The 16051-nt window shown below is 41.2% G+C and overlaps 1 protein-coding gene across 1 annotated transcript in view; it reads right to left on the bottom strand.

Annotated features, from left to right (window-relative positions):
• Positions 1–172, bottom strand: part of PFKM (phosphofructokinase, muscle) — a 24770-nt gene extending 24598 nt beyond the window's left edge. The window contains exon 1 of the mRNA XM_010837499.1: positions 37–172. The gene's annotated coding sequence lies outside the window, so the exon portion shown is untranslated. The remainder of the gene's footprint in view (positions 1–36) is intronic.
• Positions 173–16051: the final 15879 nt, after the last annotated feature.

The raw sequence follows: 16051 nt of genomic DNA on the forward strand, positions 1-16051 counted from the left end.
TATCCCCCTCGCTCTTTACCCAAGGGCCCCTCTTGCCTTAGAGTCTTAGCTCTCCTCCGCCAGGGCTTCTTTGCAGATTGTCCTTGGGGAAAGGGGGAGGGGAGCTTGGCGAACACTGGGAGGAGCCAGGTGGAGGCAGCCGGGGAGGGGAAAGAGGAGAGGCTTTTCATCCTCCACTAAGCTGATGCGGGCCGCGAGGCTCCTCCCGCTTCTGCTCGCCTTTCTCCTCCCCTTCCCCCTTCCCCCTCCCCCTTAAGAACACAGCACAAACGTGACAGGGGCTTAGTTTCTCCGCTCCCCAAAGGGTTCCCACATCCAGCTCGGGAGCCATCAGCTCCGGTACACAGTGGGAGCCAGAATTTATTTAGTTCCTCCCCTTGTTGTCCTCAGAGACAGTTTTCCTAGCTGGGGCTTTTCTGCATTCAAACATCCTCCGCAACTAAAAATAAGCCTCCCTCTCTGGCCCTGTCGACTGTCTCCCACCTCTGTCACTTTGTTAAGTGTTAGTCGTCCAGTCGTGTCCGACTTTTTGCGACCCCATGGACCGTAGCCTCTGTCCATGAACTTCTCCAGGCAAGAATACTGGAGTGGGTTGCCATTTCCTCCAGGGGATCTTCCCGACCCAGGGATTGAACCCGAGTCTCTTGCACTGCAGTCAGATTCATTACCGTCTGAGCCGAATCCCTGCCCTTGAGGAACATTGATCACTGGTATTGACATATGCTATGTAGTTGTTCAGTCGCTCAGTCGGGTCTGACTCTGCGACGCCATGGACCGCAGCCCGTTAGGCTTCCCTGTCCTTCACTATCTCCCGGAGCTTCCTCAAACTCATGAGGGACGTCAAAAACCCCTTTTGTATTTACATACCTTTCTCAGAGAAAATACAGGGAACCTAGCGAGGAATGAGAGTTGTTTTCGTTGTTTAGTCGCTAAACTAAGAGGCAAGAACCCTGCCTTGACAGCCTCATTCTCAAGCCTGCAATAGAAGGGGATGCAGGATTCTGAGAGTGAGGCAATCGTATCTGTTGGGCTACAAAGCAAGAATCCATCCTGGGAACATGGATCAAGTACTACTTGAGGAAGAGGTGCATCCTTTTACCCAGTTCCTCTTTACTCTTTCCACTGCTCCACCCATGCCTTGTTTCAACCCCTCTCCACAGCCATCTCTCATCTCCTTGCTGTTTTTACCGCCCCGCCTCTTGCTTACTTTTGTTTCTGCATCTGCACATACTGCAAACAGTAACAGTGCAAGTGCCAATGCAAGTCACAGGATAAAAACACATGACTACACAAAATTAACTTTCTGCAAATGTTGCCATCAAAAAAGTGAAAAGACAACCCATAGAATGGGAGAAAATATTTGCAAATCATATATCTGATAAAGGACCAGGTATTGAGAACATATAACTCTTGCAACCCAACCATAAAAAGATAATAAACCAATTTAAAAATGGGCAAAAGATCTTAACAGATACCTCACCAAAGATGACGGATGGCAAATAAGCATATGAAATGATGCTCAAAATCATGTCATTAGGCACTGCAAATTAAAACAGAGAGACCACTACCATCTATTAGAACGAAAACTTGATAGTACCAAATACTGACAAGAATGTGAAGCAACAAGAACTCTTTGTTGATACAAATGTAAAATGGTATAGTCACTTTTAAAGATACTTTGGCAGTTTCTTACAAAGCTAAATATAGCATTACCATATGATCCAGCAATCATATTCTGAGGTATTTAAGTGAGTTGAAAACTATACCTATATAAAACCCCGCACATAAATGTTTAATAGCAACTTTGTTCAAAATTGCCAGGAACTGGAAGCAACCAAAATGTCTCTCCAAAGGTAAATGGATAAACAAACTGTGGCTGCTGCTGCTGCTGCTGCTAAGTCGCTTCAGTCCTGTCCGACTCTGTGCGACCCCATAAACGGCAGCCCACCAGGCTCCCCTGTCTCTGGGATTCTCCAGGCAAGAACACTGGAGTGGGTTGCCATTTCCTTCTCCAATGCATGAAAGTGAAAAGTGAAAGTGAAGTCTGTGTCTGACTCTTTGAGACCCCATGGACTGCAGCCCACCAGGCTCCTCCATCCATGGGATTTTCCAGGCAAGAGTACTGGAGTGGGGTGCCATTGCCTTCTCCAACAAACTGTGGTTCATCCATCAAATAAGGCAATAAAACAAAATGACCTACAAAGCCAAGAAAAAGACACGGAGGAATCTTAAAACATACTGCTTAGTGAAAGAAACTAGTCTGAAAATACTGCATACTATGTGATTCCAACTATATGACATTCTGGACAAGGTGAAACTATAAAGACAGTGAAAAGATCAGTGGTTGCCGAGGGTTCAGAGTAGAGATGGAGCAATAGATAGGCGGAACTCAAGGGATGTTTTTGGCAGTGAAACTATTCTGTATGATGCTATAATGGAGGATACATGACATTACGCATTTGTCAAAAGTTACAGAATCATAAAACACAAAGTGTAAACCCTAATGTCAAGTATGGACTTTAGTCAATAATAATGCATCAATACTGGTTCATCTATTGTAACAAATGTACCACACCAATGCAGGATGTTAATAATAGGGGAAACTGAGCAGAAAACAGCCAGGATATATGGGAACTGTGCAATCTGCTCAATTTTCTGTAAGTCTAAAACTGCTCTAACAAAGTCTATTAATTTCAAAAAATATATTCTGTTCAATGAAATATCAAATAAAGTTGTGATAGTAACAAAGAAAAATGGGCAAGCATTTGAAAAGACATATATCTAAAGAAAATATACAAACAACCGATAAGTACATGAAAAGGTTATTATTAATTCCATTTCTTTAATACAGACCTATTCAAATCATCTATTTCTCCTTGTGTGAATGTTGGCAGATTGTATCTTTCAAGGGATTGGTCCATTTGACATAGGTTACCAAATTTGTGGGCACAGAATTGTTCGTAGTATTCCTTTATCATCCTTTTAATTTTCACGGGATCTGTAGCAATGTCCCCTCCTTCATTTTGGGCATTAGCAATTTGTGTTCTTTTTTTTTTTTCTTAGTTAACCTATCCAGAGATTTATTAACTTTATTGACCTTTTTTAAAAACTAGCTTTAGTTACATTTTCTCTATTGATTTTTTTGTCTTCAATTTTATTGATTTCTGTTCTAATTTTTTTTTGTCTGAGTACTTTGGATTTAATTTGTTCTTCTCCTAATTTCGTAAGATGGAAACTTAGGATACTATGAGATTTAGATCACTTGCTTTTCTGATATATCCACACAATGTTATAAATTTCCTTCTAAGCACTGCTTTCTCTGCATCTGACAAATTTTAATAAATTGTGCTTTTAATTTTATTTAGTTTAAAATATATTTAAATTTATCTTGGGATTTCTTCTTTGACTAAAGTGTTACTTAGATTTGTGTTGTTTAACCTCTAAGTATTGGGGCATTTTCCAGTTATCTTTCTGTTACTGATTTCTAGTTTAATTCCACTGTGATCTGAAAGCAGCAATTATATAATTTGTTCTTTTAAATTAGTTAAGATGTTTTTTATAGCCCAGAATGTGGTCTGTCATGATGAATATGTTACCATGTATGTATGAATGAATGCATGGGTGAATCAAGTCACCTTGAGAAAAATTTATATTCAGCTATTGTTGGACAAATTGCTGAAATCAATACTATTCAGTTCACTGATGGCGTTGAGATCACTGATGTCCATATTTTCTGTATGCTGTATCTGTCCACTTCTGAGAGAAAGATGTTGAAGTCTCTAATTGTGATAGTTAATTCATCTATTTCTCTTTTTAGTTCTATCAGTCTTTGCCCCATGTAGTTTGATGTTGTGTTGTTAGGCACATACACATTAAGAATTGGATCTTCTTGGAGAATTGACCCCTTTATCATTAGGTAATGCCCATCTTCATCCCTGTTAACTTTTCTTTGAACTCTGCCATGTCTAAAATTAATACAACCATCCCTGCTTTCTTTTGATTAGTGCTAGCATGGAATATTCTTCTCATCCATTTACTTTTTATCTATAAATAGCTTTATATTTAAAGTGGGTTTTTTGTGGACAACACAGTTGGGTCACGTTTTCAGATCAACTTTTGACAATATATCTTTCAATTGGTACATTTAGACCACTGACATTCAAAATGAGTATTGGATTAATATATACCATATTCATTACAATTTTCTATTTGTTGTCCTTGTTTTTTGTTTCTATTTTGTCTTCCACTCTTTTTCTGCCTTTTGTGGTTTTAATGGAGTATTTTATGTGACTCTATTTTTCCCTCCTTTCTTAGCATAGCAGTAATACTTTTCTACTTTTTTTTAGTGGTTGCCCTAGAATTTGCAACATACATTTGCAACTAATTCTAGTCCACTTTCAAATAACACTATGTCATTTCACAAGTCATATGATACCTATAACAACAAAATAAGCCTAATTCCTTCCTCCCATCCCTTGTATCATTTCTGTCATTTATTTTACTTATATATAAACATAAATAAGCATATGTATGATAAACACATGGGTGCATGCATGCTAAGTCACTTCAGTTGTGTCCAACTCTTCGCAACCCCATGGACTGTAGCCTGCCAGGCTCCTCTGTCCATGGGATTCCCCAGGCAAGAGTACTTGAGTGGGTTGCCATGCCCTTCTCCAGGGGATCTTCCCAATCCAGAGACTGAACCCTTGTCCCTTATGTCTCCTGCATTGGCAGGCGCAGGCGGGTTCTTTACCACTAGCGCCACCTGGGAAGCCCATGATAAACACATAAGAGTACATAAGTGAATATACTGTGGCTATTATTTTGAACAAATTGCTGTTAGATCCATTAAGAAAAATGAAAGGTTTTGTTCTATCTTCACTTATTCCTTCTTTGATGCTCTTCTTTAAACAGATCTGAGTTTCTGACCTATATTATTTTTCTTCTCTCTGAAGAACTGCTTTTAACATTTCTGGCAAGGCAGGTCTATGGGCAAAAAAATTCCCTCAATTTGGTTTTACTGTTGCTATTGTTCAGTAACTCAGTCATGTCTGTCATGACTGTCCTGTCAGTCATGTCTGACTCTGCAACCTCATGGACTGCAGCACACCAGGCTTCTCTGTCCTTCACCATCTCCCAGAGCTTGCTCAAACTCATGTCCATTGAGTTGGTGATGCTATCCAATCATCTCATCCCCTTAAAATCTTTATTTCTCCTTTACTTTTTAAAAATTAATTTTAATTGGAGGCTAATTACAATATTGTAGTGGTTTCTGCCATACACTGACACGGATCAGCCATGGGTGTACATGTGTTCCCCATCCTGAAACCCCCACCCACCTCCCTCCCCATTCCATCCCTCAGGGTCATCCCAGTGCACCAGCCCTGAGCACCCTGTCTCATGCATCAAACCTGGACTGGCGATCTATTTCACATGTGGTAATATACATGTTTCAATGCTATTCTCTCAAATCATCCCACCCTTGCCTTCTCCCACAGAGTCCAAAAGTCTGTTCTTCACATATGTGTCTTTTTTGCTGTCTCACATATATCTCCTTCACTTTTGAAGGATAATTTCACAGGGTACAGAATTGTAGATTGGTGGTGGGGGCGGGGGGAGGGGAAGGTGTCTCTCTTAACATTTAAAATATTTACTCCACTAGGTGGCAGTAGTGGTAAAGAACCCGCCTGCCAATGCAGGAGACTTAAAAGACACAGATTCAATCCCTGGGTTAGGAGGGCATGGCAACTCACTACAGTACTCTTGCCTGGAGAATCCAATGGACAGAGGAGCCTGGCAGGCTACAGTCCATGGGGTCGCAAGGAGTTGGACATGACTGAAGTGACTGAGCATGCATGCCACTCTCTTATTTGTATGGTCTCTGTGGAGAAGTCAGATATAATTATTATCTTTGTTCTTCTATAAGTATGGTGCTTTTTCCCCCTTTCAGGAATTTTATTTTCAATTTTCTGTAATTGAAAATGATATGCCTAGGTATAGGGGTGTTTTTGTTTGGCCTTTAGCTTGTTTGGTGTTCTATGAGCTTCCCAGGTATGTAATTTAATGTCTGACATTAGTTTGGGAAAATCCTCAGTCTTTAATGTTTCAAATAATTCTTCTCTTCCTTCCTTTTCTTTTGGTATTCCTATTATGTATATGTTACATCTGGTGTAGTTGTACCACAGTCCTTCAATATTCTGTTGGTTTTTTTCCAGTCTTACTTTGTTTTTCAATTTTTGAGGATTATATTGATATATCCTCTGGCCCAGAGACCTTCCTTTAGCCATGCCCAGTCTACTAAGAAGTCCATCAAAGGCATTTTCCACTTCCATTACAGGGGTTTTCATTTCTAGCATTTCTTTTTGTCCCTTTCTTAAGATTTCCATCTCTCTGCTTGTATTGCTTGTCTGTTCCTACTTGCCGTCTATTGATATTTTATCCACCAGGACCCTTAGCACATTAATCATAGGTGCTTAAAATTCCTGGTCTGATGATTCTAACATCCCTGCCATGTTTGGTGCTGATGTTTGCTGTCTCTTCACACTGTTTTTTTCCTTTTTATATGCCTTATAATTTTTCCTTGGTAGCCAGATATGACATACTGGGTAAAAGAAAGTGCTGTAAATGGGCCTTAATAATGCAGTGGTGAGGTGTTGGGGAGGGAAAGCATTCTATCGTCCTGTGATTAGGTTTCAGCCTTTTACGGTGCCTATGCCTCCGGACTACGAATTTCACAAGTGTTTCTCGGATTTTTTTTTTTCCTCCCTGCCCGCTTTAGATGGAATAGGACAGCTAGAGTGGGCTGGATTTCGGTATTACCCTTCCTCGGATCAGTTAGACTCTGATAACTTACTCTGGTAAGTTAGGCTTTGGTTAACTAGTTTCTCCTGAAGGCAGGCCTTGCTAAGAACAAAGCATTCTTGTAACAGGGAAGAACAAATCTGACTCCATATTGGATGTTTCTTTTACTTTTAACTTTTGTATTCTATTGCTTTTGCTACAAGTTACTCACTATAGGGATGTTGTCTATAGGCTTAAATTATACAGAAGGCAATGGCACCCCACTCCAGTACTCTTGCCTGGAAAATCCCATGGACAGAGGAGCCTGGTGGGCTGCAGTCCATGGGGTCTCAAAGAGTCAGACACAGACTTCACTTTCACTTTTCACTTTCATGCATTGGAGAAGGAAATGGCAACCCACTCCAGTGTTCTTGCCTGGAGAATCCCAGGGACGGGGGAGCCTAGTGGGCTGCCGTCTATGGGGTCGCACAGAGTCGGACACGACTGAAGAGACTTAGCATACATAATGGCCCATCTCTGAAAACTCTGCCTCCTGTGTAATAAATGTTACGCCAATATACCTTTGTTTAGCTCACATGAAACCTCCTGACCAGGCCCACTTGTGAATGGTTACAGCAAGGTAGAAACTAATGTATGTAGGAAACTGGAATTTACCCTCCTTTTACTATAGAAAGAAGCCAGAATCCTACCTAAGGGAAGATGTTTTCTTGGGGACACTAATTCACCATCTTCTCAGTCTTCTGGCTTTCCAAATAAAGCTGTTACTCCTTGCCACATCAACTCGCCTCTCAATTTATTGGCTTGTCTTGAGGTGAGAAATACAAGCTAAAACTCGTAATACTCTGGTTTAGTTCAGAATGGTTCCTCTTCTCTTCCCCCTGCTGGAAGCCCAACCAGATTTTTCTCTGATACTTACTGTGTGAATCTGGTCAAACTCCTGGGAGTAAATCTCACAATATTGTGAGGGCACCCCTTTGACTGGATCTTCCTATAGTTTTTAACTCCTAGAGTTGTCTGCACTGAGTCTCCAGCAATTTGTCAATTACAGTTCAGGCTTTCCTACCCTTCGGTGTTTCCCAAGGTTTCCACTCATGGGTCTCTGCTCCAGGAAGCTGTGATGAACTGTATTCACTTGCTTGTCTCTCCAATTTTGGAGTTAGCAGTTTGCCCCGTGTCCTCCCCGCTCTTATGGATTCAAGAAGAGTTACTGGCTTTTCAGTCTTTTTTTTACTATTACTTGTTGTTAGCATGGAGTGTGACTTTCAAGCTCCTTGTACTGGAGCTGGGGGACTAGAATGGGGAACTGGTAGATAGAAATCCAAATTACACATTTTAAATGGATAAATTTTATGATATGTGATTTATATCTTGATAAATCTGCATTTAAAATTTGAAAAAGGAGAAGCTGGAAGAGCTGCCCATACATTCTGGGCTTTTTAATTCCAAAAGGGAATATAAAGGCTGAAATTTAAGTCAGTCCACCCCTTCCTCTTTCTACCCACTACTAACTTCTACATCTTAATGTAGGAGTTCTTAATGAATCACTGCATTTCTGAGTCTACCTTACTTAGGTGAAGACAAGGAAATGTCATTTACTCCTAGCCTTATCCCCAGATACTTGATCCTTTAGATCCCTTTTTCTGTCCAGGGAGCAATCACCCCCATGAGGACCACTCAAAGAAATATCATCTCAAAAGGCACCTGGGGAAACTTCAGGTCAGCTGGAGGTGGGAGTCACAGAAAAGAATTTTCTCAGAAGTACTAGGCCTTGCCTATTGTCATCCTAGTGCAATCTCCAAAACTGAAGATGTTCCTTTCTGAGCACTAAATTAGTAAAAAGCCAACACAATATAGAGAGTAGCTAATGGAAGAAATGCATCGTGTTAAGAAATGGCTATAAATGTCTTCCTAAGAATTTTGAGAAACCCAATTTATTATTAATTTATTCATATACTCAACAAATATTTATTGAGGACTCATTATGTGCCAGTCATTGTGCCAGGTACTGAGGTATAATAAGCTCTCATGAGGCTTATCATCTAGAGGGACTATCAAAGGTTCAAAGAAGTTTATATTTCACTGGACCTGGGAGATAATTGAGAAATCAATAATTCCATCACAAATTGTAATATATCAAATTTTTATGACAAAAATATATTAATTGAGGGCACATGGAGTAAAAAAAAAAAATGGGGCCTGGATACTAAGACTCTAGTAGTATTTATTTATTTCCAAATAAAGCTGTTTGAGAGAACACCAGAGGACATATATTCCAGCATTAGAGAGATGGACGATATGATAAAACCATGATAGCTCCTTATAAATGGATTTTCCTTAATCTTAAACTCCAAGACCACACATTTTATTTTTTCATAATTTTCTGTTTATCAAACAACTTTTAAATTTCAAATATAGTTTCTCAGGAACCTTAACGACTTGGAAGGGGCATGTTAGCGAGCTTTGGTTGACTAATGATTCAAAATTTGGACGTATAATTTGATGGTAGACTGATGACATAAGAGAATTTTGAGATCTGGGAAATTCTTGAAAATACTTATATATCTTATACCTAATCCTCAGGCCTCTAATGGCGAGGCTGAGAAGCATCCTTCCGGGCAGGGTGCCGGTGTGTGGAGCTTATGGGTAAACACAATATGGTAACTGAGGAAGAAGACTTTGAGAAAGGGGTCTAAACATTGTCATACCTTAGGGTGCCTAAGGAAAGAGTAAGGAATAAAGTGCACAGCTTAGCAGCGTAAGGACCAGGAGTCATAAAACAAAGCAGCATGTTAGGCAGTCAAACAAGAGCTGGTGCCAAAACACATCTCAAAGCGACTAAACTAAGCCAGTAGCTGAATTTGCTTTCATCATAAGATTATTTTCATTTCTGGTATAGTTTAAGGCGGCTGGAAAGGACACTGTGGATCCCTCCTCCAGAGAACACTGAAATTTCCTGAGTTTGCACTCAAAAAGAACCTGGGGTTCTCAAACAAACTTCTCAAGGGGTGAAGGGTGGGGGGTTATGTCCATTCTAATGACTTTAGGAGAGGAATTAGTTAGGGTTCTGCTGGAAGTCTAGAATTTTTTCCAAAATATAATCAGCTTTTTTCAGTTGTTCGGATTGGTAGCTAGAATTCAGGCTTTAGAGAACTTGGCACAGAGTAAGGGGAAAATAAGAGGTAAACCCATAAGAAGAAAGTCATTTGGACATAGAATGCCACATGGTTAAAATCTACTATTTCTTATACTGTGTCCTATCTAGTGGTGGTCTTCTTGTTTTCAGCACATCAGGTAAAGCTAATGTGCACAAAAGAGAACTATCTTCTATGAGAGCTCCCCTTATATGTCATATCTTGTTATTAAGCAATCAAAGACATATTCTTTACACAGATCCTCAAAGTACAGGGAGGCATCCAAAAGGTCCTCTTAGACTTCTCAGAGCTCTCTGGGTATCAGACAGCTATTGGGGTGTTGGCATGAAGTCCAGGCAAACAGTAGGGGCAAAAAGTCATAATTATTACAAAAGAAGGCATTCTAGGGGAGAGAAGTATAAGATGTTTAAGGAGAATTCTATAGTACTTAGACAGGAAGAGCACTTGAGTAAACCAGCTGAGGTATTCTAAAGTACCTTGGTTCATATACTCTATGCATTAACCCTGTTAAGTAATGGTAGGAAATGAAGAGATAGACAGCTTTGGAGAGGACCCTTCAAACTGGGATAACATTAGACAGTACTGCGAGGAAGTTGAGCAGTTCTTGAGGACAGATCGCTTGAACACTGATTACTAAAGGCCAGTATAGATTAAAGACAATAAAGAGGATGTTGTATGGCATACTCCTGAGTCCATTCACTTCCACTAGGATGGTGTCATGACTATGGAAAGGATACATATCTATATTTAGACCACTGTGATGAGAAGATAGCTAGTGACAGTATCCCAAGACATCTAGGAATGAGAAGTAGGTATGCCAGTTATCCGGGTGTGATTCTAGCCCTGGAGAACAGGAAATAGCATACTATAGGTTTTATGTGCTCAGTCAACAAATATTGAGTACCTATTACATGTTAGACACCATTCTAGACTCAAAGGGATCCAGGATTGGAAAAACACATCCCATTTGTCCTTATGGAGCCTACATAATAGGGAGGAAAGCAGATAATGAACAAATTAGTCAAGTAGTGATGACAAGTGCTTTGAAGAAAAATAAAGCAGGGCAAAGAAGGGGAGCAACAAGGGTGCCATCTTAAGTAGGGTATTCTGGGAAGATCTTGCTGAAATGACATTCCAGGAAGAAGTCCGAATAAACGAGAGAGAAAACCATGCTGTTGTTTGGATGGGGGAGAATAGCAAATGCAAAGGGTCAGAGGCTGGAAGAAGTTAGGAGCATCATACCAGAGGATCACCAAGACGTCCTTTGGACTAGAACCAGAATTGAAAATGAGTTACTATGATTTGGTGGATTCATACTGTGAAACATCTCTCTCTGGGTTAAAACAAGTATCTACCTGTTCCTCTCACTTCTACACAAGCCCTGGGTCTCATCTGGTTATTACCTGACTAACATGCTATTTCTCTGTTTTCCTCCACTAGAATGGAAGCTCCCTGAGGACAGATCCTGGGTGTAAGCAAGAAACCACTGTCTACACTGGAGCTTGAGTTGGAATAGGATGACCGCTGGACACACTGCAGCCTCTACTAGCAATGAGTACTAAAGTTTCTGACCCAGTGCACTAATTAAAGGTTCTTGGTTCCAGTCTAGCAGATTCAGCATCACCTGGATCCTTGTCAGAGATGAAAATTCTTGCGCCCGACCTGGAATCTACTGAATGAGAAACTCTGGGGCTGAGGCACACCGTTGCACTTTAACAATCCCTCCAAGTGATTCAGATGTGCAATAAAGTTTGAGAACTATTGTTCTAAGTTGTGGAGGTCTAGGAACACCAACACTTGAAGAATAAAGCTGCATGTCTCAAAGGCCTGGGTGGTTCCTATGCAGTCATTTCTGCCAATTAGGATCAACTTCTCAAGAAAGTCAGCTCAAGCAGAGGTCACAGTAACAAGATGACCCCCACCACAGTTGAAGCACCACTTTCAAGTCTTGATAAGCACAGAGGTAAATGAAGTCTTTAGCTGAGGTATGAAGACTCAAGCTTGAACCAGACATACTTTTTCTTTTCTTAAAGAAGCAAATTTTGAGGGTTATCAAGGAAGAGATGACAAATAATCATTATATAAGACAATACTGGGTGTGAATCTTCTACTTCAAATCTGCTGACACCTCATGGAGCATAACATGAAAGGCTGAGCAGTTTAGCAAGTCCAAGGGATATATCTTTAGACTCTTAAATACATTTCCCTCAGAGGGAAATGAGACGGTTAACTGAGAGGTAGTTTAATAAGGAACCATTCAGAATAGGGTGCTCCAAGAGAATAAATAAAATTATTTCTATTAATCAGTGGAAGATGAACAAAAGTGTTCCTCGAGTCTACTGGTATCCTTGAATATTTGACTCAAAGAAAAGCATCTGTAAGGCTATTTTCCTACTCAGTGATCTTTCCAATTTAGTTGACACTATAAAAGCTCTGAGAATTTTAGCTTTGCAAAAAAAACACAAGTTCTCTGGAGTTGTTCCTTGGGAGGTCAATGTTGAATGGTGACTAGGTTGAGATGAAGGTAATCTTGATAGAGGCAGAGCTCCCACTGATTTTCCTTTAGCAAGAATACAGGTTCTGGGATCATGAAAGCATAGCATCTATATGTGGAGAATCCTGTCTCTGATGTAGGAAGCAAGTATGCCTGTTTGGAAGGAACTTAGGTTGTGGGCAGCAAACACTTGTATAAATCAGTTGTGCTCACAGTGTTGGGGTAACTTCATGTCCTGGCCTGCATAAACTGCCAAGGTTCAAGTGTATTATCAAAGGAACTGAAGGTGGGGGCATAGGCAATGTTGGTGACAGATAGCTTAGACAAAGCAAAGAATATGATAGGTAAGTCTTATGCTTCTAGGTTGGGGGTGGGGGGAGCTGGTGGAAGAGGCAGATGGTGGAAACACTGCTCTCCTGGCATTCTCCCCCATTTGCAGCCCAGTAAGAAGTGGGCTCAGTAGTCACAGGTTACCAAGGCTTTTTGCCCATCAGTGAACAGAAAAGAGGCTTATGCACAGTTCACTTCAATTCAGTCATTCAGTTGTGTCCGACTCTTTGTGACCCCATGGACTGTAGCAGGCAAGGCCTCCCTGTCCATCACCAACTCCCGGAGCTTGCTCAAACTCACATCCACCCAATCGGTGATGCCATCCAACCATCTCATACTCTCATCCCCTTCTCCTCCTGACTTCAATCTTTCCCAACATCACGGTCTTTTCCAATGAGTCTGTTCTTCGCGTCAGATGGCCCAAGTATTGGAGTTTCCGCTTCAGCATCAATCCCTCCAATGAATATTCAGGACTGATTTCCTTTAGGATTGACTGGTAGGATCTCCTTGCAGTCCAAGGGACTCTCAAGAGTCTTCTCCAACACCACAGTTCAAAAGCATCAATTCTTCGGCACTCAGCCTTCTTCATAGTCCAACTCTCACATCTTAATGTGACTACTGGAAAAACCATAGCTTTGACTAGATGGACCTTTGTCAGCATACTAATATCTCTGCTTTTTAATATGCTGTCTAGGTTGGTCACAGTTTTTCTTCCAAGGAGCAAGCATCTTTTTTAATTTCACGCCTGCAGTCACCATCTGCAGTGATTTTGGAGCCCCCTAAAATAAAGTCTGTCACTGTTTCCATTGTTTCCCCATCTATTTGCCATGAAGTGATGGGACTGGATGTCATGATCTTAGTTTTTTGAATGTTGAGTTTTAAGCCAACTTTTTCACTCTCCTCTTTCACTTTCATCAAGAGGCTCTTCAGTTCTTCTTCGCTTTATGCCATAAGGGTGGTATCATCCGCATATCTGAGATTATTGATATTTCTCCTGGCAATCTTGATTTCAGCTTGTGCTTCATCCAGTCCAGCATTTCTCATGATGTACTCTGCATAGAAGTTAAACAAGCAGGGTGACAATATACAGCCTTGACGTACTCCTTTCCCGATTTGGAACCAGTCTGTTGTTCCATGTCCAGTTCTAACTGTTGCTTCTTGACCCGCATACAGATTTCTCAGGTGTAAGGTGGTCTGGTATTCCCATCTCTTTAAGAATTTCCCACCGTGTGTTGTGATCTACACAGTCAAAGGCTTTGGTATAATCAATAAAGCAGAAGCATATGTTTTTCAGGAATTCTCTTGCTTTTTCTATGATTCAACAGATGTTGGCAATTTAATCTCTGGTTCCTCTGCCTTTTCTAAATTCAGCTTGAACATCTGGAAATTCACCCTTTATGTACTGTTGAAGCCTAGCTTGGAGAATTTTGAGCATTACTTTCCTAGCATGTGAGATGAGTGCAATTGAGTGGTATGTTGAACACCCTTTGGCATTGCCCTTCTTTGGGATTGGAATGAAAACTGACCTTTTCCAGTCCTGTGGCCACTGCTGAGTCTTCCAAATTTGCTGGCATATTAAGTGCAGCACTTTAACAGCATAATCTTTTATGATTTGAAACAGCTCCACTATTTCAGAGTTAAGCTTGAGGCCTAGTGAGCAGTTGGATCTGCTGAACTGTAGTCTGGCCCACCAAGCTGCCTACTGCCTCTCCATACTTGTCATGGAAGTAGTCATCCCACAACCTCAGCTATCTGTGAATACTAACCACCTTTCTTTACAAAGGTCAGGGGCCTAGGAAACTCACTCCCTTGCTGTGCCCCAGTGCAGGATCAAATGACTTCCTTATGTTGAGAACTAGTCCTCTATAGGCCAGAAGCACACACATACACATTCAGCCTGCCTCATTATAGTATAAGCTGATTTGTCTACACTGATGGGCAGGGAGTTGCCTGCCTGCCTGGTGTGAAACTGGAAGCAAAATGTATTCCATTTTTCTTGAGGAGCAGAGCACAGCACCTCCATATATAGCTTCACTTAAGGAAGGAGCAAAACATCCTGAATGGAGTCCCTGTGAATTTTTCAGGCTGGCAGCAGCAGCCACAGAGGGACATCAAGCCAGGGTCTGGGGATTTGGGGGCATCAATAGCTCTGGGCTCACCTCAGTGCTATTTGATGGCTGACTTCCTCACTCATGCCCTACAAGGCTGCATCGCCTAGATGTGAGGAACTGAGCAAGACAGGGACATTACCCATCCCACCAAAGCAGGTAGCCACTCTTGCCCCCTCCAATGCATCCACAAAATAATTATTGTTTTAAAACATGAATATGACCCTGTCACTCTTTAGTGACTTCCAATAGCTTTGGAGGGGTAAGACCTAGAAGGAGAGCACGATTTGGCTCTTCCACTATTTTCAGAGTTGGTGCTACAGCTACTCCTCCCCTCCCTCAAGTTGTGCTGGCCTCTCTACTCCTGCAATGAGCCAAACTCCTTCTCATTTTAGAGCCTACAGTCCCTTTTTCTAAAAACTCTTCTTCCCCCTTTCCCTGACTAATGTATACTCATCTCTCGAGTCTTCGTAAGAAAGGGTCTTTCTGATTTCTTGGGCCAGGTTAGATCCCATGTTTTGCTCTCTGATTATAGAGTATTATTTTCCTTCACTGTACTAGCATCATTCTAATTATCTAAGCATGTGTGTGATTATGTAATTACTGCCTTACACTCACAAGACCCAAAACTTCATGAGGGCAGGCAATGTACTAACTTTGTTTACTTTATGCCCAGTGCCAAGTACAGTGCCTGACATAGTATATCCTAAACAAGTTTTTTTGGAAGGAACAAAAAGAAGGAGGGACAGAATGAGGGAGGTAGAGAGGAAAGAAGAAAGCAGGGAAGGAATAAGGAAGGAAAGAAGCAGGGGATGAAGGAGGGAGGCAGGCAGGGAGAAAGGCAGAAAAGGAGGAATGGAGGTCCCAATGGGGCAAACTGGGAAGATATTTGATTCTCAGTCTCTAATGGGAGAGCTGGAAGGGTTAAATGTAGCTCTTACCTGAGGCCTCAAGGCTCAAAGGCAGAAGTTGAACAGCAAAATATTGTCCATGGGATAATGCTGAGTTCAAACCACAGAGGCAGGTCCAAATGGGTCATCAGAGCAAAGGGGGTCTGAGGTGAGTATTAGGTATAGAGCAAAATGAGAATAGGAAAAGCAGGGAAGAAGAAGGCAAATAAGAAATAATCTATACAAATTCAGGAAACTGTAGGACAAGTCCACCAG

Source organism: Bison bison, unplaced genomic scaffold, assembly GCF_000754665.1.
Source record: "Bison bison bison isolate TAMUID 2011002044 unplaced genomic scaffold, Bison_UMD1.0 scf7180017864077, whole genome shotgun sequence".
In the NCBI taxonomy this organism is placed as follows: domain Eukaryota; kingdom Metazoa; phylum Chordata; class Mammalia; order Artiodactyla; family Bovidae; genus Bison; species Bison bison.